The sequence below is a fragment of the Onthophagus taurus genome, chromosome 1 (assembly GCF_036711975.1).
Source record: "Onthophagus taurus isolate NC chromosome 1, IU_Otau_3.0, whole genome shotgun sequence".
Classification (NCBI taxonomy): Eukaryota; Metazoa; Arthropoda; class Insecta; order Coleoptera; family Scarabaeidae; genus Onthophagus; species Onthophagus taurus.
Genome location: NC_091966.1, coordinates 10,967,304 through 10,994,239, shown reverse-complemented (window position 1 = coordinate 10,994,239; position 26,936 = coordinate 10,967,304). Strand labels below are relative to the sequence as shown.

The 26,936-nt window shown below is 31.3% G+C and overlaps 1 protein-coding gene across 2 annotated transcripts in view; it reads right to left on the bottom strand.

Moving 5' to 3' along the window:
- LOC139428849 (prolactin-releasing peptide receptor-like) overlaps window positions 1-26,936 on the bottom strand; it is a 91,142-nt gene that overhangs the window by 49,895 nt on the left and 14,311 nt on the right. The window contains exon 2 of one of the 2 annotated variants that reach the window (XM_071196814.1): window positions 5,206-5,238. The exons of the other annotated variant lie outside the window; for it this stretch is intronic. The gene's annotated coding sequence lies outside the window, so the exon portion shown is untranslated. The remainder of the gene's footprint in view (window positions 1-5,205; window positions 5,239-26,936) is intronic. 2 annotated transcript variants of the gene reach the window in all.

Genomic DNA, 26,936 nt, shown 5'->3' with positions numbered 1-26,936 from the left:
TTATTTAATTTATTTTGTTAGATAATTTTTTTTGTAATAAAATGTTACTTTTGTCTATTTTTTCGTAACTTTTATACTACATTTGTGTAAGTTTTACCGTATAATTGAAAAACAGCAAAACGAAAATAAATAAAAAGTTATTAAAATGTAATGTTTTTTAATGTGATCTTTGTGATACTAGCGCGACTGATTCAAAAGGGACGAACGCTTTGAAAATTGCTTGGCAAATAATGTTCGCTTGGAAACTCAGCAAACCTGTCCATTGCGAATCTCTTGCTCGTCATACCCAACAGGTAAAGCGTGTGTGTATTCGTTGTCGTATATTTACGTATACAACACTTGAAGCGTAAATTCAATATCAAATATATGTGCGCAGCAGCAAAAGGGAAACAATTCTATTTTTCCAAGAATATACCAGAGCGATTGCGTTAATGAAACTGTATTCCTTATCTTTTACACGAAAATGCAGTTAGAGTTTTCTCGGGTTATTATTTATGAAATAAAAGAATATTTTATTTTACAATTCCACATTACACATGTTACATACTTGCAATATATTGGAATTATAAATGTAATTTTATAACAATGAATTAAAGTTTTCAAATCGATATGTATATTAATATAGAAAACGCACATTATAACAATATAAATACTCAGTTGCCTTGATTATGTAAAATTTCATAAGCCTTGAGGCATTCTGGGTTTTGATTTAAATATGGAAATTGTGGTGGAGTATTACTTAATGAATATATGGAATACCTTGCGAAACGACATGGTAAAAATTAGAAACCGTAATTTCCATACAAATTATTAAAATATTTAACGAAGTTAATAAATGAAACGAAAGTAATACCTCTTGAAAATGTGATGTGTTTTTATTTGGTTCCAGAAATATTGATTTCGGATTAATTACTTTGTCAAGATTATAATGAAATATAAAGGGGGGTTAAGCATGAGAGCTAAATTGTATAGTAATCAATAAAAACTTTGTGTTAATCTTTTTATCATGCCATATCATGTGCTTTATGTTTTAAATTATTACAACATACTGCTACTAAATTACTTAGAATTAAAAACTATTTTTACGAAGTTATCATATTAAATATACTGAGGTATCTCAAGAACAAAACTGACCCCCAAATCTATAACAAATCGTTAAAAGACAATACTGATTTATGACAAGACGTTGATAATGAAGAAAAAAAGTTAAATGGCAACTGTAACGTAATTAGCACAAGAAAACAACACGATATGATACAATCTGCCACGAGTATATATTTTGAGTAATAGCGCTTGATTTTATTTATAGACTTTTCTGTATTTATTTTTAACCCTTATAGTAAGAATATCAATATTCACCCCATATTCTAGTGTGTGATACATGATAATGCTTAATAGAAGTTTACAGTTTCACTGTGAATTGACGACTATTGAAAAATAGTGACTAAATGAATACATTAATAAAAACATATTATTTATAAAATCTTTTATAACAAATAATCATTGCTGTTACCTTCATTGTAAATAATTAGTAGATGATTGTTACTTGTTACAAACAAATCGATTATAATTTTTACATACCATTGACTACATATCCTTTCTGTCTGAACTACTGAAGCATTTCCAACATTATATCGCGTTTCAAACATGAGTTTTGCCTTCACTGTTGTCATATTTGAGTTTTTATGAAAAACCTTCTTCATTAATTTCATTTGAATTGGTAATAACAATAACAATTCGTGATCAGGATCACTTTCGCCATCAATTTCACTTTCTTCTTCAAAACACTGTGGCAAAATATTTGTTTCATTTTTAACAGTTAGTCGAACCGATCTTTTTCGGGCACAGATTACAGAACGATTGTAAAAAAGCATTGCAAATTGTAATTGGCACCATTCTCAAGATTTCCATTTAAGAATGCAATAAACGGAGAAGTAGAACCGTTAGGAATTCCCAAAAATGCATTTCTTGTGATGGGGACGACCAGCCATCTTTCCATTTTTTAGAGGTTGTTTTAGCAACCTTTTGGATGCTGGTCTTTAATCTCTGGCAATCTATTCCTATTTATTCGTGAAATGTGTTCGTTCCGGGGTCTCCTGTGTGGATTTCCTTGCTTGTTCTTTGATCTCATTGAATGTTTCCAGTGATCGTTCGCATAATCACCATCTCTTTGGTACGGACCATCCTTTCAGCTTTAGCTGTGTTTGCCCGCGCCTCCACAGTATATGCCACTATTGGTGACATATACTTCATAGTTCATATGCGTCATTTGGTATCGCTTCATGTTGAGTTTTTCCCTGTGTATTCTAAAATCCTGCAGTATCCATTGCAACCCATACACTGTGTCTGCAATCAATGTTGCGTCGTCCGCGTAGCATTTGACTTATAATCATCTTTTCACATCATTTATCACCGTTTTATCTTACGCACTTGTTCTGTTAAGATGTTGAAGACCTGTTTTATATCGTCTGACAGTCGTATTCTATCGAACTTTCGTTAACTCTATAAAGCATAACTATGATGGTTTGTTATATTGTACGGGAGAGTATCCTATTTTCTAAAATGTTTAACTTATTTTTCAAAAATCTCACTTCGTTATGTGAGAATCTTCATGAATGTGTCTAGGGGGGAAATGTCTGTTTTATTATACAGTGAGTTATTCCTTTTGATCAGCTCATTGGGGATATTATTCGGACCTGGTACAGTACTTGGTGGTTTTTATATTTGTTTCGTCTGCTGCGTTACTTCCTCCGGTGTGAATTGTTCTATTTTCTCAATTTTCTCAGTATCTGCTCTTTCTAGTTTTTGTCATTCAGCGGAAATTACATCACCTTTTCTTTCTGTATATTATAGAATCCTTGCAAGTGGCTAGTTCACTTTTTCGCTAATATGTTATTTTGGGCTAATGTTTCGTTTATTACTCTGAGTAGTTTCCAAATTCGTTTTTGAGTTCCATTTCTTTGAATCTCCTCTAAATATTATCTCTTAATCTTCTTTATTCTATTATTTGCTCTGTTCCTTGTGTTTATGTTGATGTAGCTTCTTAGTGTTTTGTTGACATTAAGAATCTGATATGAATGAAATATAACATAATATTTAAAAAATCAATTTTTATTTTGCACCTTCTAATCTCAGATGGAGAGTTAAATTAATCCACTGTTAACCAATGTATAGCCACATTTTAATGATCTTATTACACGACCACAAAGATTAACTATAAAGATTTTTCTAAATACCTAGCGCCTTGCTCACGTTATTTCTAGGAAAATAGGTTACATATTACCACCGTAACTTTGCAGCGGTTATACCGAAGCGAGTGGAGAAAGTCACGTAACTAATATATGTTTAAACGTGCTATAAGCATATTAAACGTTACCCCAAAATCGATTTGGTAGTTTTTGGATCCTTAAAAAAATAGGGGTAGTAAACCTCTATATTTAAACACACGGGTTAGAAAGCTCCTTAAATATGAATATATCATTATTACATTTACCCTATAATAAGAAAATATACTTTATGTCCTAACTTTCAACATTTATAATTCCCCAGAGAGCTTTACCGTCTGTATAAACATTTTTCACCGAAACTACCACCGTGCAGAATTACATCGAAATCAGTCAAAGAGTTCCGATACTTTTCTAGTAAAAGGAATTCAATGAACGTACTTATAATGCATTTCAACCATCTCTACATTTTTCTATATCTACTTTACTCAAGGGAAAGTATTGACATTTAAAATAAATTTAGCTAAGTTTCTCTAAATATAAATCGTGATTATATCTTGTAAAAGGTATTTGAGGTGTTAGAGTATATTATAATCAACAAATAAATTCTAACTTAGACAAGATTGTCAAGTCAAGTTTGTCGATTACACAATATCGCAGCTCATAACTGTGTCACTAGGTTGAACGATATCTCTGATATATTGTTGTAGATGATCATGAATAATATACTAGACACATGTGATAAAGTAGGATCCATAAGGGATTTGATTATAATTGTTATAAACGATGTAATTCCCATAAATATACTCTAATAAATGATTATCTACTTTAATATAAGTTTTTTAATTAATATTAACCTTATTAATTATTATGATTTGTTTTCCTTTTATTGTAAAATACTTTAAACTTTTTTATTATACTGGTAACGCATCACTTTAAAATCGATACTTTTAGAAGCAAGCCAAAGCAGATTACTTTTTCAAAAGGTATTACTTTCGTTTTGTTTTAAGGGATCTCGCTTTTGAAATTTCCAAATACGCTTTTCGCTGTGAATGGTGATTACTGTGCCGGTATTCGAGAAAGAAATTTTAATCAATACATCCACCCTACCTATGTATGTGCAGTCATCCGTCAGATTATCGTTTTGCGAGCTACATTGTGCTTCCTAGAACGTTCTTAAGAACGTATTTGCACAGAATTGGAATGAGGTTGGATCGCGGAGAGATGTACATATTTGCAGTTAATATAAGTGGGCGTCTCGTTTAATTTCATTGAAAAATATAAATGCAAAGGTATGATCGACATTTATTTTCATCCTCTGATAACGACATCTCTGGGATATTAAATTTCTGGAGAAGACTGCAATTGGAGATCGAATGATGAATGTCGTGGTGTTCTTCATTAGGGGGTAATAAAACTCGCGTAAAGGATCCCCTCCATGAGCTGCAGCTAGTTCACAATTACCACGACCTCGACAACTTATTCAAGCTTCGGATGATTGGTTGCACGTGCCAATTACCAAGAACGCGGTATTAGCTTATTTTCTTTTCTCGTTCGTTGACGATTACGACCTGTTCAAGCGTCATCGTCATCGGATTACCGTCTAGTTTCATATTTTCTTCAGCATATCACGTTCCTAATGGCTTTTCGTATAATAACAACTTTAGATAACGACTGCATAAAAATTGGTTCAACCCAATTTTGTTATTTTGACTTGAAAAAATTTAATCTTTTTCATATCGAAGTCACGTTGTAAACAAATTACGGATATAGCGGGGTGCTCTTTAGATGGAGTAGATAACAAAGTGGTGTCATTGCGAGGTGAGGTCGCTCAAAACTTGTAAAAGCTCTAACAAGAAATTGTGACCTATATAGTCTAGCAACTTTGTTTATCTCCATTCACAATATTTTATAACTAAACATACTATTTATATATAATAAAAAAAAACAAAAATAATGTATAAAATATGATTGTACTTACATTAACGCCTTTTATAGTTTATAATTGTCAATCCTATAACAGATAGAAAAAATTGTTAAATTATGCCAAACTCTAAACTGTAGAGAAGGGAAGTTGGAGTTGACGCTTAGCGTTCGGAAATTAATAAGGGGAATTTAACAGGGCAATTTATAGCCGCACTTTGTAAGTTGAATAATTAATTTGAGAGCTAGAGTTTTTGTAATGATAAAACGCGTTTTAATTCAAATTAAAACCACAATTATTTATTTGATATCTTAATCATCCCAGACTACGTAATCTCTTCGTACAAAGGCATACAATAAGGGATGATAATCCGGGTTAAATGTACATACACACAAAAAGTTTCACCCTCTAATCAGCTTTATTAATCCCTAGAAATTATATCCGATAAATATATATTTAATCCAACACTTATAAATTGTATCGATCATTTATTGAACTTAAAATTATAGAACTGAATTTAAAAATACAGATTATCGATAAAACACGTTGTTTTAATCATTGTTATATCGAAATAGTCTAAATTCAAACAGATTCGATATTCATTTAACAGCAGCAAACCTATTGTAATACATTAACAATTGGGGGCTTGATTAAATTTTAAATTCAAAGGAGTACGTAGGCAGTTTAGTTTTAGTTTGCATTCATCTAAACAGATTATCTCTATTTTCGAAACAAAATGTTGAAAATGTCGAATGTAAGAGTCAATTTAAAAGTTACCACAGTGACAGAGAGGAATAGAAAGAGAAAACACAAGGGGGGACATTGACTGATTCTAAACTGATTGTGAAAGTTAAATTGAATATTCTCGTTTCAAACTTTTAATTATAAAGTCAGCTATTATTTTTGGTGAAATTTACGGCATATTACTGGTGCAACATGTAATTTTCCAATATTTTGGCATACAAATAATAATAAACATGTACATACATTATCATATCAACAGCTAACGTATAAATTATATGATTACACCGGATATTACGACGTGTACGATGTTTTGCACGCATAGTTTCGATTATTCTGATAAAATATTTAGCAATAGAACTCGGTCCTGATGCAATTATTACGTTATAAATCATCCGGAGATTACAGTGGCATAAGAACAAAGAGGGCTTGAAGTGCGGAAAGGGACGGCAAATGATATTAACGGCCGATTAATCTTCGCCTCTATAGAGAATAATAGATGCATTTGTCAATAGTACTTCATTTGATGGTCGGTAACGCAGGGAATTGATGTTGAAATGTTGGATATTAAGCATTTGTCGTATATTGAACAACGATGCCTACCCATTAATAAAGCTTAATTTAATTACTGTTGTAGAATATCCGGCTATAAATCTGTAACTTTTAACAGTCTTTTAAAAATAATCATTGGAGTAATATACATATTTTGCATATAATATAATAATACACGCTGTCTTTGGACGTGAACGTTGTAAAACAATTCAGAAGAAAAAGGGAAGCAAGAAAGGAGTCAAAATTCTCACGTTTTGTGAAAGTTATGATGGATAACGCCAACGGCGTTCATCCTTTGTTTCAAGAAGTTTCACGAGTAGCCCTTTTGTGTGATGGATTTTGATTTACTTACTTTAAAAACCATATTGTAAATAAAACTATATATTAGAATTACTTCCCTGTAATTAGTTAAAATTGTCCCATCGAATTTTATCTAATATAAACTTAGATGACTCTTTTCAGTAGTCGTTACTGTGGTATAGACAGAATTCTATATAAACCTAAGGTTTGTGACGCTATATAACCCTGCATAACACAGTATGATGCGGTACATAAAATAGGTGACGTTGGCAACGACAATGCTTCATTGCATATTGGATGGACTTACTGCTTTCCACGACTCGCCTACTCCTTTAGTTGATCCAGTTATAAACATTTTATAATATCAATTTCTACACTATTCTACAATTAAATAACTCAATGAAATACTTAGGCAACATAATAATTTAAACAACTTAGCATTATTATAGAAAGTATTTCCAAATTGATTGTATATAATTGATGATACCCTTTCCATTACGTTTATCGTAAATTTCTTCTCGTCTTACCATTTGTGGAATTATTCTGGACGTAACAAATTAAATTAAGAAACATATCAAGGCCATTGTCATTGACATAAAAAAAATAAAATATTTTGTTAAGATTTTTTTTTATATTGATGAAAGACGTTTGTAGAGCTAATAAAAAAAATCGAACAAAGCAGAGCACGGTTTGTTCGATTTACTGTAGCGAAAGGCGTAATGGTGTGTCGTTAGCGAGCCACGCAGTTTGATGAAATGGTCTCGCAGGAGTTATTTGTCTCGTGGAAATGCCGCTAGTAAAAGGTTTCTGCCTGTACTTATCGTAAACATGCCGACCGAAAGAATTCTTTGTTCAAAATGTCGACCATTAAAAGGTTGTGGAAATATTGAATACAAATTGAAAAATATAAAAATGAATGAAGAGAAAGAAAACACAAATAGATGTAGCAAATAATTATAGGGTATCTTTCAATAGTCACTATAAAAGTTTAACACTTATTTAATGTACCAAAAAATTTACATTTGCCAAAATAGTCTTTTCTAGATTTAGCATTGTCACATGTAATATCAATGGGGAGAGTTAAGTGCGTTTCTCGATTCGTATGTGGTGAGCATTTCCTAGTACTTTACCTAATTCAGTGTAAACGTTGAGAACGCTACGTTCATATAGTTAGATTCTACAGTTAGAAGATCGATGCGGCTACTGATAAAGGTGCAGAGGTTTATTTGAGTTATGATTACCCACACTTCTAAATGGCAATATATAATCATGTTTCATGGAAAGTGCGCCTTCAAACAGTATATTCCTTCTAAACTAGAAAAGTATGGGATAAAGGTTAAAGTAGGATAAAGGCAGCCTGTAACAATATACAACTTCTTATATTTATAATTGCTAATTCAACCAGTATTAGCATGTTGTTTTAGATATGATAAAGGGCTTGACACATTTCCAAAAATAAATCATTACTTCCTTGAAAATTGTTCGTCACGCGGAAAAGGAATGTGTATTCCACAAAATTTTATTACCAAGATAAAATCATATTAGCTTTTCTGATCGTATACTATTATTCATAGTTGAAATCAGCAGATATGATTCATCATAGCTGTTGAGTACTACAACTACAGACCCCATTAAAATCCCAGATAAGTAATGAATTATTACTTATCATAACGCGAAATGTATCAGCTAACTATCTACAAGTGGAAGAAGCTTGTGATATGAACTGTGATTATTTTTCCAATTTTACTCACACTCCGTGACAGCATTATTCAAAAAGATGTAGCGCCTAGGTTGGTAAATGAACTGACAAATTGGAGAAGTATCGGAATAAAACTTGATGAGAATATAAATTTGTCAGTGTCCCTAAGAAATGAAGAACAGCTAGATCATATAGTGGCTATTCAGCTATTCAACAATCTCATGGGCTAATACTCCTGGACATTATTTCAAGAATCGAATGTAACGACTCCCCCAAAGAAATTAGATCCGTTATTTCTGAAAAAAAGAAGATTGAGAAGAATCTGTCATCAAACTGTGTAGTATACAACAATTCAAGAGAGATACTGGAAAAATTAAAGATAACTATGATTACTTGGGCAAATTCTGAAGTGATAGTAAAACTGATTATTCGCTTTAGAGAGCTATTAAGACGCTGTTAAGAAGACCAATCTAGTAGAATTAAAAACTAAATATTTTGAAAAGACTCTCCAGCCGAATCAAGGTGAAGATATTCTCGACTGGGAGAATATCGACTAATTTAGACTATTTTTTGATGAAGATATAATGAATCTTATTATTGAAAAATCGAATGAGTTTGCTGTCAATCTTTTTCTAGCAGAAGATGGAAAGATCTTACAATAGACGAATTGATAACATTTATTGGTTCATTGCTACTCGCTGGTACAGTTTATTTTCCTACGCTTTCAGACCGTTTGAAAAAATATTGGTTGTATAGAAGTTGCTTCCTCAACTATATGACAAAAAAAATGTTTACTAATAATGACATGTTTGTACTTCTCATCTGGTGATGGAAATAACGAAGATTGTTTAGTAAAAAATACGACTAACAATGGACACTTGAAAGAATGTAGTGTATTTATAGCATTAGATTGGTAAAAAGGCTTACAATTTATCATGACTCAACGAATGCATTGAGCGGAGCTGAACACAAGCTATTCAACAAGCAAAACTAAGACCAGGAGAGAACAAGTCCTTGTTTTATAATGGGTGCACCCCATTGGTAAATGGAAATCCAAACGCGACGTCCTGTATATAACGGAAGATATGGCTAAATCCAGAAATAAAAGAGGTCACAACCTATTTCAATTCTCAATTACGACAAACACGTCAGGTATTGATCAGCATGATCAAATGCTGACATATTACTCCTGTGTCAAAATATATTTATCCATATATTACAAATGGTTGCAATGAATTCTGACGTTCTGTACAAAAATACCAGACCAAAAAGGTAGGAATATTTACTTAATAATTTAATCAAGAAGATGAAATTAGTAATAAGAAATTGCAGCACAAAGGGTGCTGCAATTTGTGTAGGTATATATGGTTTTTGTATTGAATGTTTTATTATTTATCATAATCAATAAATTATAGAACGCATTACAGCTATTGATCGGCAACGACACCTATTTCGGCAGCGAATGTTTTATGGAACAACCAATGCTTCACATTTGTAGTTGTGTCCTTTAGATTATTGTCGCGCTGGAAAATCCAGTTTTTTCCGAATACGAGGCGACGTATACTTGACGGTAACCTATCGCGTAAAATGTCGATATATTTCCTCTGATCCATAATACCTTCAATAAATATGATATTTCTACCCCAGTCGCCGACATTGTACCCCACACCAATACGTTTCCACCACCATATTTGACAGTATTTACTAAATTTTACTTTTCGTTAGATTCTCTCCAAAATTTTATTTCTTGTCTCTTCTATAATAAATTAACTTTCATCACTAAAGATTACTACAAATAATTTTAGTCTTTATTTTTATATTTTAAGTTTTATTTTAGTATTTTTGGTTTACGCCTTGTTCGATCATCATATTGTTTTAACATTTTCGGGATTGTTTATTAGTATAGTCATTTATGTTGCCAAATTTGATGGTTTTGAGCCCGAATGTGTAACACTGCCCGTTTCTGCCCTTTTTAATAATAAATTGGTCAGTTCCAGAAGGTTACATCACGATTTTTTGCAATTTATGTTAATTATTATAACTTTTTCTATTACTACTCATTGACTTACTCTTCACGTCTATTCATTTTCCCGTTGGTATTACACATAATAACCACGGATAACTTATATCAATAAGAAAGTATAAAGACTTTTATAAGGATTAATTTTAATATTCTATTTATTTTTGCATATTATATTGCGTTACAAATAAATTAGAGATTGCTTAAGATATCTTTTAAAGATAAAATCAACATTTTTAGAAAGTGCGAAGTCTTTTGTCAGTCACTCAATGTGTTGTTTGGCGGACGCCGTCATGTTGATCGAACAAAACTCGGATTTAAATAGCTCGAAGAGTGTTTTTTTATATGGCAAAATTTTTTTTTATTCGTTAAATTTTTTATAAAGCACATGGACTTGAAATTTTATAATTTTGGAGTGTATTCGGTTCACGGAGACGTTCTCTTTTTTTGCCGCCGATGATATCGACATACCGACAGACAAAACCTGATTTGATGAAGGAAAGATCAGCCAAAGACTCAAATTGTGCTAGAGAATGCTAGAAATATTGTAGTTTATAAAATATACTGTATGTTTTGCTTTGGATTTGTAAGAGCAATGAAATTTCAGAGGGAACGTGCAGTTGTAAAGTTTACATTTCCTCTTTGGAACGTGCTATTTTCCTACGCTAATTCTAATGTAAGCTTTCATATTTTCCGAGTAAATCGTTCCCGGTTATTTCAAAACAGTGTATTTTACCTTGCCTTCATTTATATACCGAATTGAAAATATTTGTTTAAAACGAAAAATGTTTTAATTGATAGGAAATAAACTTTATATATTGAAAATCAATTTTTCAATAAATAAATATGAAATGAAAGCATTCAAAAATATAACGTTTTCAATTTAATAAACGACACAAAACCAAATCCGATGTTGTCGGACAATCGTTAATTCAATACACTGTAATAGTTAAATCCGTATTAATTAAAACATCGTTTTTTACGATTTCCAAACAATCTTAGTTTTATTATAAATAATTAAAGTTTTAATGAAATTTCCCTAAATTGTGAATAAACTTGAATTTCATATATTTGCACTTATAACAAAGCGTAAACACTATTTACATTATATATGTATATCTTCATCGAGAAATTGTCTTGTCGTTACACACGAAAAGTCCTTCCGTTTTACATAATCAAATGAATTTGAACGAAATGTCTCGTTAGTACAAGCGACCCTAGCGAATTGCGTGTTTGGTTCGAAACGAATTCCGCCTTCCACCCACGTCATCCAGGCACCCTTAAAATTAAATTGTAGCGGCGAAGGTCGAAGGAAAGCGATGTTGAGGTCACGATTTCTCGTATGCCACGACGAATTTACGAGCACGTCCTCTAGAATCTGTTCGCCAGGACGTAATTCACCCCAACACTCCCTTAGCCTTAATAACCTACTTGCTGTTAAAACCTCCGTGTGGTGTTTTTTATAAAAATACGAAGAGTTTAAATGTTTTAAGTCGTTAAGTAAAAATAAAAAAATGAAGCTTTTGGAAATAATGGAATATAACGAAAAATTTATGAAAACTCTCGAAGAATCCTGGAAACTCCACTTAAACTCGATCCTCGAGGGAAATTGCCAACTCATGCCCTACTCCATTCTTAATCTCTGGAGATTCATCTTTGCCACTTTGTCAAGACATCTTCCACTGGGTCGATTTCAGTAAGGAACTTTCTACTACTATCAAGTTGACTGGGAAATAAGTGTTTCTTGGTATTGTTCTAAACCGTGTAAGTTAAAATTACTTAATTACCCCGCGAACGCCTTCGTGAAATGTTCATTTTACTCATCTAAAAGAAAATTGGTGAGAAAACTGGTGAGTGTAAAGATTTGAAAATTCTTGAATTCACAGACGTGCGAATCCGACGTGGAAATGGAATCGATCACCTGTGATCCACTTTACATTGACAGTGACGAATGGAAAGAATCTGGAGATTTTATTGGAAACGTGAGAAGTTTTAATCAAATTTTCACACTTTAAAAACCATCAAATTTGTTTAATATCTCCTACGAAAACGTAATAAATTTTCGGGTTTAGTGGAAAGTAGGTTCTCATACGCAAATTCTCTAAATACACATTATTATTTTTAAATCGTTTTGTAGATGAGGTAAATTGCGTTGGTAACAATTCATTTGGCAGGTTTAATCAGTATAGTTTGTGTTGTTAGGTAACCACACGCGACATTTAGCGTGGAGGAATTCGATTTAAAACATATTTCGAAGTGCTGCCATCCCTAATTGTTTAAATACGGGGATGATTGACATTTCTCTCATTTAGTATTCGGTTGCGTACGATTTCGTTTCGAAGTAAATCCAATTTGCCGTGTTGATATTGACAACTTGCAATCCTCTAATAATTGCAAATGTATATAACCTATTATTTAAATTATGTATTTGCCACTGATTTAATTAAAATAACATAACTTTCATAATGACAATCATTTATATTTGTGAAAGGGAAAACTAAAAATATAGAAAAACACATTTCTCGTTTCTTCATATCCTCCAGCATTCCGTTTCCTGGAAAAATTGGTTTCATAACATTTCTTAGCACAAAAAGTATTTCCGCTGGAAAATGAAAAACATATCTGAGATTTACGAAACATTTGATAACTTCAGATTTAAAAATATTGTACTTTCCTCGGTAGGTTTTTACTTCAGTTTATTTTAAGTATCATTACAGTTCATTGGTATACAGTATACAGAGAATTTAGTTCGACTATTTTACATATCATTATTCAGATGCGGAGAACTAACTTTAATGTGGGTGGATCAATATTGCCTTGTTTACCAACGCTGCAACAAACTTTGGTTTGAGTACATTTCTGTTACATTAGAAGTTAAAAACTGAATAACATTCATACATTTTTGAAATCTCGCCAGTATAATTTAAGCGAAATCATATATTCAAATAATATTTTTTTTCATCGTCTCTAAAATTGCGAACACTTTCCGTACAACGTTCTTAGCAGCAGAAGCATAATAATGGAAAGTTTTGTGATCAGCAACACGAGCCTGCAAAGAGATGAAACAGCACGAATCAACCGCATAATGAAAATTTGGTAAGCAGAAAAACAAATTAAGCAGTAATAGTGTGGATTGAGCAATAAAAGATTTATTGATCTTACTTGAATGGGATGCTTAGTGGGCTATACTTATGATATCAACTGGGTCAAAAGCAAATCTGTATAATATACTTACGCTGATGACATAGGTTCTACTAAGGAAGCAAAGTCAAAAACATGGCAATCTTTACTTCAAAAAGTAAATGCGTGGTTGCAACAAGGGAGCCAAACGATGTAAGCTGATAGTAGATAACACCCCCATCAAACAAGTCATGGAGTTTTTCTCTAGGATGTCCACATCTCAAGCAGTCGCAATCCTGCAAAAGACCTGAAAAGTCAGATCAACTTTTAGGCTGCATACGACATATTTTTTTTACTCCATCTGTCCAATAACGATTTATGGCATTGAAATAATTGAAGAGACAAACACAACTAAGATTATGTTAAGAGCAGTATATAGAAATGAAGACCCTGAGGACAATTTTAGAAAATACCAGATGGCAAAGAATTATGAACTTCGACATTAGAGACCAGTGTGGGGTTCAGGACATTATGAGAAAGGAAAGACAACGCAAGAGATTTTAAGTCAACCACGTTCGTAGAATGCCAGACAAAAATATATTTACAAATAATCCGTTGGAAAACAGACCAGCAAAGAGAAGCTGCAAAAAAAAATTTTAAATGAAAGACTTAAGTTCTATACGAGGAAGCATAACAAGTCCAACCAGGCAGAGCTACCTGGTACAGAAACACGCATGAAAGACCAAAATAACATTTGTGGAAATAGAGAATGTAGAGCAACCTAAAAATTAACAAACGTATGCAGTCTCTTGATATACCCCGACTCTGTTGGAACTCAGTAACAAGTACAATGTTACCGTTGCCAACATGTCATCTGTAATTAAATATGATAAAAACTCCAACTTTAACAAATATAGACGAACTAGAAAACGCTCTTTTCGCGGACAGGGATGAAAAAGGAAATGTATAATAACAACGACACAAAAATTAAAAATCCGTAAAAAAATTATCCCAACAGCTAGAAAAATCAAATTATAAATAAGAAGCGTAAAGGAACAAGATATCCAACAACCAAAAGTTATCTCAAAAAACGTCAATAGAAATCTAGGGCAAAATGAACCGATATGCTAACAAAGATAAACTCAGAAATTAAAGAAACTAATATCTTCAAATACAATTATCTGCATGTTACAGACTGTTGATCTGTAATGATGAATTGCCTTTGATGCAAGCAATTATTTGTTGTGTATCCGCGTATCAACGTATCTTGTTATTGTCGCGTGTATACAGGGAATTGTTACCTAGTTGCGTATTTCTCGGATTTTCTCGTCTTATCAAAAAAGTGACAGGATACAAGAGTAATTGGAAGTACAAATACAAAAAGTTAGTCGTAATTGGACGGATGGGTAACACGTTGAGTCCTATTTATTCTTAGTACGAAGGATACGAGTACAGATTTCTACCGCCTCTCGACGTTGTGTTGTAAAAATAAAATGCAATGACGAAAAAATCGTAAGTATTATCAATACTTACCGTAGGTATGACATTATTTGTGATCCGAAACATCTGGACCATTAAAACCAACAAATTTAGTAAACAGGATGCGTGGGAGGAAATTGCAATAGAAACGTACCGTTAGTGAATAATGCAAAAAGAAAATGGGTTACCTCTTGTCAGCCGTCAGGAAGGAAATAATGAAAATTAAGAGCAGAACCGGCACCGGAAAAGATAAGTCACGTAATGTTATAGAAATTTTTTACCAGAACAAATTGATCTAGTTTATAAGATCTACTTCATTAATAAATTTTTGAAACTATTATTTATAAAATGCTTAACATTCCGTACTAATATCAATACATCCACTTTCTAGTTGTTGGAGATTTTAATATATCAAATTTAAATTGGCTGCATTTATACTGAACATTTTTTTATACCTGCTAAATTTTTATCTATTCTTTGATATTGCAATTTCATTCAATTCAAAAATATAGTTAAACAGATCAATAGATATAACCTCACGCATGACCGCACAAGCGATTTGACAATTTCTAATTGGTTTGAAACTACGTAATTTCATTCGAACATGTCAAATAATGCAAATCTGTTGAAATGTGAGTACATTATGTGACATAAGCGGCTATAAACTGACTTTCCAATCCTAATATTTACTATTGTATAATGTCGACGTATGTGCCCGTCGGTATGCGATTTCGGCTTGGATGGCCATCATTTGAATCACGCATATCTTTTATTCTAGTTGCATTTTTCACCTCAGTCAGTTTATCAAAACTTAACTTTCAGACTTATAAAGTGTGATAACAGCGCCGATCATCTGTTCTTTATTGTTCTTTGATGATCTATAAATAGGATATTTATAATATTTATATGACTATAATGTTTTAAACGGATTCAAATGAATTTAATGATAATTGATGATTTAATTGATTTAATAATTAATTAATGACCGCAACCTTAAGTCGAGTTTAAAGCAAATGTTGCTGTTACGTAATGTCTGTATTATTTGCCGGCGACTGTAAAATAATACCATGTATTGTTGTTAAGGTTTCCTCTCATCGTAGTCTACTATAAAAACACGTAAGCTTAAACTAAAACTAGAACTAATACTAGCAAAAATAAGTTGGGAGTGAAGAACAAATTCTGAAGAAGAAAAAATGCGTCTAGTGTTAGTTCTAGTGATGGTGCTAGTGTTAGTTCCAGTTCTAGTTTTAGTAAAACAAAAATTTAAATGATTGTTATTTCTGGACAATCTAGAGAAACATTGATGATGTTATCAATCTTTACACTCAGCGCTTTACGGACAACCTGCGATCATGCAGTTCGCTTTACTGTATCGTTAAAAAGTTTACTGCCGAAGGAAGTGTTCAACTGAAAAATTGATCAAATAAAGGAAGTCTTGTATTATTTGCCTATAATTTGCCAATATTAAAACACGGGAAATTGTCACTATTTCCAGTAGTTCCAAAGCAGTATTTCGAGTATTTCAAAACATCATAAATATTATTCTTACCAGGTATCTAAGCCCCAAGATAGATAGAACAAATAGAACAAACCCCGAATATCTTGCATCATCTTTGCATCAGGTTAATCAACATATCATGCCTTACTGGAGTATTGAAAATCCAAAGTGGCTTCGTCAACTTGGACATCAACGTTCTTGGACTGTTAATGATAACTCATCAATGATTGGCGTAGAATAATTGGTGACTATCTCATCAGGTCATGGATCATTTTGAAAAAGAACTACAAATGTTCTTGAGGACTTCGGTTCAAAAGTACTACATGTTGTTTTAACATGTTAGGCGGTTGTCTAGCATATTATTTGGTAGAGTAATTGGGATCACCAGAACTTACTTCAACAGATTTCTTTCTATGGAGGTACCTCAAAGAACGTGTGTATTAAAATCAATAACTCGTGAAAATATGATCGAGCAAATCAGGAATATGTACTTGTGCCCAAATTTAAGCAGACGCGCTTCCTACTTCCTATATTTGGAGCACTTGATTTAATTAATAGGAGAGTAAATAAAGCAACCCGAAAAGAACAGAAAATTGCTTTTAGAAATATGAATCTTCGGAACCAGTTCATTCATCGAAAAGAAATGTTATCTTCTATTGCAAGTATGATGCTGAACAGAACATATTTGATTTTAATTGGAGAAATCGCTACGTATCATAAATCAAAAATGAATTTGAGCTTAATCCCGACTCTTCTTCAATCAAATCATTTTTGATTATAAAATTTTTCTTCGTAAGATTGTTTTCTTTATGATATCTGAAAATTTTATGTTAAATCACTCAATTTCGTCTCATCGCGTTTAATTTGTAGTCTCATGTATGTAATATACATTAGTCACATTGAGCTCGGTGCAACGGAAGTTCGTTCGGTATTTGGTGCACAAGTTATGCTCGATGATGCGATCCTCTCAACCGCGGTTCTCACGGGATCGTCCTAATCACTCATGTTCAATATCTCTTTACAAGTTGCAAGTCTGATCGATTACCCATAACATGGTTAGAATGTCCGCATTCATTACGGTCGCTCACATGAATTCCCAACGCTATGAATTATGCACTTCAACAATCGAAATTGCAATTTTTGACTTGTAAAACACTATCAGACCGAGGAATTAGCAACTTTTATAAGTTTTTTATAACTTTTTTTCTCAACATGTGGCAAGAAACCATGAAGATTTTCATGCAGGAAAAGCTAAATAATAAGATAGATACGGCTTGTATAAATATAACAATGAGTTTTAAGTATAAAATTAATAATGTTTAATGAGAAGTTTATGTTAAAATAGAGATAAGACGTTAATACAAGTCTATTGCGGCGAAAGTTTAAAAATTTCAACAATAAAACTTGAAATTGCTCTTCCTTACAGTTGCGAAGTAACGATCCCGAATAACTAACTTGGTTTTCAAGCATAATCAAAACTTTATAATGGTTATATTTTTATAAAACTCGGATGTCCTCAATCTCGCACACTTCCTCTTTCCGCAAGGGAAGCATTTATCGGAACGTTTTCATTAAGTCAGCGAAAATTGAATCCTTGCCGGAGAAAATACCTGCACGACAGACGCTTGTCTTCTTTTGCAAACAATAGGTGTTATGTCGACGAATTGCTAAGCGATGCAAATTTTTCCTCTTTAACGTTACGATGGAATAGAGGCGAGGTGTCGTGTTTTAAGTACAACGAGCCGTAGTCTTTTTGAGCTCTTTTTTATTCAAATGAAATTGAACTGTATTAGCATATGGCAAAATCTGCATGATATCTATTAAAGATGAGAAGTAATTTCAAAAGAAAGGGACATAAATTTGGAATAACCGTCGAAAAAAGTTGTGATGTTATTTTTACGCAATACATTTAGGGACATCATCACTTCTTGGAAGTGAGAAATAACTCTAAATCGGGGTCGCATTACTCATAACCGTGACACAGAGTGATATGCTTGTCAGACATTTTGATAAATTGTATAGCGTAGAAACATCGTATGTTCTCGTCACTATAAGGAAATGTAGCATGGAAATACATACTCATATATTTTTTTATAATTTATATTCAACCAAATTTCTTTTAATATTTTTATTTTGATAATTGTAAATTACTTCATAGTTTTGTATTAGAAAAAAGTTTAGATCCTAGTTTAATTTAGTGAAAGCAGCATCCTGTGAAACCCACAGGGATTCATTTGATCTCGCGCGTAGACACTAAAGAGTTTCACCTGATTGCAATAGTTAACCAGACTTTTAAACCGACCTTTACTATACAGTTCAATTAAATGAACTTACCAATAAAAAGAGAGTCGTCAAAGAGAACGAGTTATATTAAACTGAAATGAAAAAGAACAATGACTTCGTTGAAAATCGATTGGGCTAAAATCTGGTAGTTGTAGCTATGTCCATAGATTGTTTATATGCGGAAACGTTAATTTTCCAATCTCGTTCAATTTAAATTTTCAATCTCATTGCATGTTTGCAGTACACTTGGACAAATTGATTTTCAATCTAAAACGTCTTGTTATCGCCTCCGATTTTAGCTCAAAAGGGAACGAACGACAATGCTTCTGTATCTGTCTGAAAATAAAGGAGATATCTGTGCCTTTAGGATTTTCAAGACATTTTCTAGTTCCATATACACGAGATTGTAACAGTAATATAAGAAAATGAATCGATAAACTAAATTGTATATATTTGATAAAAAAGAATTTTAGAATAAAATCTGTAAGTGGCGAAAATAGTCCTTGCTTCACTTCTATGAGTTATTCATTAAATTAAGTTTAAAAAAGTTTTCTTGATATTTATCTATTCATAATTAAGGGCAAAACATTTTCGTACATTATTGCCACATTCTTATTATACGTTTCATAGTTTGTTTAAATACTTAAATAACACCGCTAATTAAACGATATTATTGCGAACTAAAATTAAAATAAATACCATTTTTTCATTATAAAAAACTTTCATTGTAACAAATTACGAATAATTATTTCACTCTACAATTATGTAGCATCGCAAACCATTGTCATAATTTCAGATATGTTTGGTATCATTACAACGAATTTTTATTGTAACGAACTACGAATAATCATTTCACCCTATAATTATGATTTAATTCGAAACTATCGCTATAATTGCGTGTACAAAATTGGTGGTCTCGTCAAACTAGTTTAGGTATTCCTCGAATTTTATTTTATTCCTTGTGTAATAGCACGTTAACTAAACGTGCGTAACAGAAAAATAAAAACAATTCAAGGTGTTCCTCTCTGTATACAGAGATAAAATTTGCAAAGACGTAATTACAGAAGTATACACGGTAAAAAATAACTAACTCTGTTTTAAATCTAACATGTTTCCAGGAGGTCCATTCATTTTTCGAGTAAATATTTCAATCGGTTGTTAGAGCAAATTTTAGAGATTCAATGAATCTATGGTAAAGTGAATTATTAGCTCTACGATGAATAAACACAGATTACATATTAAATCTCCGTAGAGTTAAAATTATAATCTATACAGATTTTACAATGCACTGGAAATTAGATTTAGGTATATTCTAAATAGAGTTATAAGAAAATAGACAGTGTTCACAAAATAGGTTTATTATTGTAAAAACTGAACAATCGAATAAATAATTGCATTTATACGATCTTAAGATATACTAAGTCGTTATATTTAAGTAAGCATACTGAAATTATAAAACAAAATCATATGGAGGTGTCATTTTTAATGCAAAACACTTAAACTACTAACACGAAAACTTAAACTAAAAAATAAATTCATATTTTAATACCAAAGAAAAATCAGCCTCTAATTGCATTTGTGCTAAATTGAACAACTCCTTATACATCAGAAGATTTAAATCTATAATATTTAAGTCTTGTTTAATAGGAAATTATACTTTGAATGCATTTAGTTGAGAACAAACTGAACAACACGCCTTGTTTTCACATCAACACGTGTACAAGCAAGAAAGGTTGTGAACTTGTTAGGGCTTTTCTGGATTTAGAGTAACTTTCAACACTGTGAAGAGTTAAATTTTAACTGTAGCATGTTTAACGTAAATCTACAACAAGAAACTTTAATCTATTAGAGTACATTGTAAAAAATTATCTCTAATAGAGTTTATCCATAAGTAGAGTAAATAATAGAATAAAATTTACTCTAAAAAAACACTCTATATTTTTAATCTGTACTCTAAAATTTTAAACCGGGATTATTTTTTACCGTGTACCTGTGTTCTTTGTATTATTTCAATAACGGTATTTTTACTATTATTTAACTATACATATGTTATAATAATTTAACACAAACAAAATAATGTTGTCATTTAAAATATGTATATGATTATATCAAATATTATTTTGAAAGTGCAGCTCCATTTCATAAAAATACTATGTAGTTTTATCTAGAAAATATTTTTATTCCATATACAACCATATTAAACTTTAAGAGTGTAATAACGTTAGGAAAGACCGGCAAGAAGATTTCTTGACATTTCTTATTAAATATTTGTGCTCAAGTGTTCAAAAGCTTTTTTAATCGAATTTTTTAATAACTTTATAGAACCCAAAAGTTGTGGAACAAAAAATAATGTATGATATTCTAACAGTTTTACGACATCAGCCATTAATTACTGTAATAATAAACCTTATCTTGTACATTTTTTGTAATATCATCAAATATTTTAACATATTGTGCAAAGTTTGTCCAAAGTGATACCGACAAATGCCGACCAACAATGCGAAATTTAAATTTATTGTCTGATTTAAATTTTATACCAAGAAAAGTAATTTACAATATATATACTACATCCGAAATAATACTTCAGAAAACTTTCAATAACTATGCCAATAAATACAAAAACTGATTAATATTTAATTTAACCATTTCATTTTCTCTTATAATTTATTCAGTTTTCTACTGTTGCTTTAAAGTAACCCTGCCGAGGCACAATAAAAGAAGCAGGGTAAATCATGAAAGCTAATGAATACAAAAATAAACATAGGAGGACAATAGTCACTGATTGGGGTGAAACTTGGCGTTTTTTCGGACCTAATTTTTTAAATAAAAGGTATTTACTTTGTGTATAGCAGGAAAAACGTTTTACTAAATGAAAAGACCACTAAATGAAACGTTTTAGTTAGAAAATTACGAATTATTTTCTCTTAAAAGTCTGGAAAAATCGTAAAAATTACAAATAATGAATTTTAATTAACATCTCAAAAAGTTTTATAGCGTGTAATTAAATAAATTCATTCTTTATTTAATTAAAACATTCGTCTAGGTTAATTTTAATAATTAAAAATTTGTGTCATTTCTAATTTATTCCATTAAAAATTTAATGGTAGTTTTAAGTTATTGCCAATTTAATAGAAATTCTGCGTAGTTTTTATGATTAAAATTAAAACATTAATTATCCTTAATGAACCAATAAATTTTAAATGCAAAAATAGGTTAATTTGTCATATCCGATAGACCCATCTAAAATACTTAATAACCAGAGAATTTTGCGAAGGTTTGCTAATTTCGAGAATGGATAGTCTGACTAGTTCATCGATTCTGTCGGATTGCAGAATTTAGAGAGCTGAATCGGTAAGGAATTATGTTAGCTATCTACTTCCGGTAAAGTGAGTGGAGGCGGACTAATCTTATGATCTCTGAGAATTCCCATTACGGTTAACTAATTTTATTAGCTTCGAAATCAACATGTAATTGTGTTTCACTTACATAATTTTATCGAAAAGGTTTATTTTAAAGCAATTAATTATTTAGAATACCAAAGGAGGAAATTAATCAATCCTGGGGTGGTAATTAATCTTCTAAGTCATAACCGTACGCCGAAATTATTCCTAAGCAGTTATAAATCAAGTCATTTATTTTACCATTCTCGAGGATGTTTTGAGATTGTTCGGGTTTGTTTTCGAAATGAATAAATCAAAACTATAAAGAACCATTTAGATGGCAATAAATTTTCGTCTAACATTTTTATAGTATTTATGTTTGGTTATCTATATTTTTGTTCACTTTACGTTTTGTATTTAAAGCTCCAAAGTTCCTGTTCGTCAATTTAAATTACTTTTAAGGAAACATACATCAATACACTTTTTTATATAAAAATTTAATCGACAGATTTAATTTTATGTAGATTTTTAAAAATGTGTGTTCAGAACGACACGTGTGGGTTGTATGTTACACTTTTGTTCTGTTCAAAACAGTCTCGGACATTCATACGTAACAAGTACTATACCTATCAAATGCAAACTTGAGAATATATTGACTGCTACCGATTCGAACATTCAATCAAAACAAGAATGAATACGTAGCACCGCGAAACGATTCGAGACCCTTTTGAAAAACGGATTTCAAACGAAATGCGGAATTCCAAAGAACCGTCTCGAATGGCGATCACACCTTGATGTTTTCCATTTATAGGGTGACAAGTTTGTGTGGGCCCAGATGAATTTCCTGATCGCAACTTTGAAAAAAGTTGATTCGAATTTTCATCCCTTGGGATTTCTATATCTTTGCTGTATATAGAAACGTATTTATAGTGCTTTTTATAAAAAATTTTTAATTCACAGCTTTATAGTTGCTTACTACATTTTTCATTTTCACATCTCTTAGATAACTTGATGAGAAAAGTATTTTAGTTATGACCTACAATTTCTTTTGATACGATGAAACCAGTAGTTTAATATTTTTGTACAGTTTGTGTTAACAGCCCATTTTAGTAATAAACGCTTTAATGATGAAGCGATAAAATTTGTTAAGTGTACTTTAATGGTATCCTATTGGAAACCGATTTATAGACCATTTGGCCTACTGAAACTCTACCATTAAATCACAACCGAAGTTACTAACGTAGTTGCATGTTTAACTCGATTTACCACAATGCAATCAATACTATTTGTGGCAGCAATATTATGCTTTGTACACGCACGTGAGTTGATCAACAACCGGAAGGGAATTTCATGGTTAGTAGACAAAATCAAGTAGAATAATTGAACAAAGGATAGGTTACCTAGCATTACTTGGATACTACGAATAATTAAGTATGTGGATTGTTATACTAGAAATGCTATACAGATTATAATAATGCATTTAGCAATAATTGATTCCAAGTATTCGCAGAAAATATTAAACACAAATTCCTGAAATACGATTAAATGTTTTATTTATGTACTATGCCCATTATGTATGGAATATTTATGTATGAAGTTTTTGAATTAGAGACTTATATGCGAAATCAATTTTGCCAGTGTTTGTTAATAATTAGGGGAAATAATATATAAAGCTTATTTGTACTTTCAAAACTGTTCTTTAATTAAATAATAAACATGGAATAAACTTAGAACGTTCTAAGTTTTTTAAATGTTAATGTGGTCGTAAATTATACTTTAATCGTTTATTTTTTATCTTATAACTTTAAAGAATTTTAATTATGTAAACTTGATATTTGATATTTTAATCTACTATTTCATCCTAAAAATTAGTTTCTGAAGATGGCTATTAGACGAAACTAATAAAGTAGAAAAAAGCTTTATAGTATTTCCAAAATGCACCCTTTTGAAATGCATTTCAAATAATGCCTTTTCTACTTGTATGTGTGTATTTATGTAGACAAAACGGACTAAATTCCAAAATAAATCTGAACCGAATATTAGTTCAACAGAAATTTTATTCTTTTATTATTAAAATTAATTATTAAAACTTCTCCAAACAAAATACTTTTTAACCTATTGCTTATGCATCTTGGCAACAATTTAACAATTAACAACCCTTCATTGCAGAACAAGCATATATTTAATTGGACAAAAAAGGTTTCAAATCGGACAATTTAAATGTTTCAACTATGTTTGACGTCAGCCAGTAACAATGTCTTTAGGAAATTACATAGTTTTGCCTAGTTACAAAAAATAATAAAGAACATATCTAAAGACAAACATTCATAGAATCAGACAGATATTACCCTAGAAAATAAAATGTATTACGAAGTTATGCAAACTTCATATAGGAGAGTGGTAGTGAATGCCAGTACATATTATATTCTACTAACTTTGATATTGAAACCATAGAAATTACAAAATCAAACGCAACGTGATTTCCTATGATTGCCAACGGTCTATAGAAATTAATACTCAGTGTCTAATAAAGTTAATTAGGAAAATTTTAATCAAGGAAATTATGAAAGTCAAACCGGATTAAAAATGAATTCGAAACGCATGTGATGTTCCTTCAGTCAATTGTTCGAATAATACTTTAAATTTAAAAGGAACTCAAACATAAATATATTATTTGAAAATAGTAAAAATAAGTTATAACGAGTAAATCATGCTTGTTGAACGAAAAGAACAAATCATTGCTCGGGAAACTTTATTGTCAATAATGGACAAATGAAAATCTTCAATAGCGAATATTAGCGGCTTTAAAAGAATAGCAATAAGTAGACATAATGATGTAAACACTACTTGGCCTATTTTTGCAGACGTAGATAGAATTACGTTGTTGTCCCAGATAAAAACGTCCATCAGTAATTTCAAAATACCTTTCGGTTCCGAAATTAAATTGAAGTTTTCTATATGGGTGTTTATCGACATTATGTTGATATAAGTATACATGTGTGTACACATTAAGTGTATATTTGATTATTATGTTTCTATTTAAAAAGCCAGACCAAAATAATTTTTGTACAAGGTTAGAAAAAGTCCACTTCTAATTAAATGATTTGACTGATATTATACAACCGAAAGTTTTTCAAAATTATAGACTCATAGTTGTCAATATTAGTCGTGTATCTTTATTTAACATGCAAGCTTATATGAGAAATGTTATACATATAAGTGGTATATTAGTAATTGTTAACACAAAAATATCAATACCATAGAAAACATCCCTAAATATCTAATAAAACCAATAGACAAATATATTTTTTTAAATTTAAAATATATTTGTTCCATTTATTCTCATTATTGTAACAGCTACAAGCTTACGTCACTTTTATCATACACATTTTTATCATAGCAAGTAATTCAAAATTTAACTCAGAAAATCTTAATAAAAAAATAAAAATAATAAATAAACAATAAAATACATAGTCAATTGGAGCCTCTTTTTGTACAAGGACAGATGGTAACCTGTAGTTTTTCTGTGGGCCGCAGAAAACGCCGAGTGGCAGAGAGAATTGATGACTTTTTTGCCAATACTGCAAAAGACAGCTTTAATGTTTGTTTACCACCTCGACGAAATTACGGATGAGGAGGTGAACTCCGATGATTTAGTAAAACCTGGGTCACAGCAGGGCTGCAAGTACAGTGTGTTAATTAATTATCGTACCCAACGTCATAATTGCAAGTATGCAATCAATATCACAGTATCGGTATTGTAATACGCGATTTGCGTATTTGGTTGCATACTTGCAATGATGACATCGGGTACGATAATTAATTAACAAACCAAATGCGCAAATCAACAATAATTAATTAACACAGTGTATTACTCAACTATACGATCGAAAGGTTTCTGACATGGTTATAGCATTGGGGTATGTCCTCACATTGCGCGACATTTGAGCGTGGTAGACTTACATTTTTAGTAAGTGCGCGTCAATCATCGCGATAACATTAAGCACATGAATGCTGATACTTAAGGTAAAACATGCCTTGTGGTGTTGAAGGATGTTCAATAACTTTTGTGCACTGACTTCAGCAACCTTCAACCGTGTAAAAAGTTGTATATGATACTGTGACTAGAACTGCTATAAAAAAGTTTAGGAGAGATTTTATGAAATGTCACTTCTGTGTGAACACTTCCAAGCTGGAAGGACGATATAGCTTTCTGAAGAAGGATAATAGTTGCTACACCAATAATCTCGAATAATTACACTAATGAGCATAGATGATAAATAATTAAAAATTAGCAAATACATGCTAGGGCACTTTCAAATAAGTTATACTTAAGTAATCCTACTTACAGCTTTGGAAAATTTTGATAATGTTATTCCTAAACAAGTAAAGTGTGTTTTAATGAACTTTAACGACATTATATTAAAAATAAATGAGTAATGTATATTAATTGGGTGAAATCCTACACTATATGCTCTAATTTTAGTCGAGACCGAGGGGTTGTACTACATTGCCCAGATTCAGGTTGATATGATAGTAATTATACACCCTCAACAGCAATCGACCTATTAATTACTGAACTCGGTCACAACTGGATTGATACGATGTTATTCACATCAACAATTGTTAAATTGTATTTCCAAAATTTTCCTTCGATCATTTCAACTCAACGCGCTTTTAGGAGAGCATATACTGATGGAACAGCTCCACATTGCG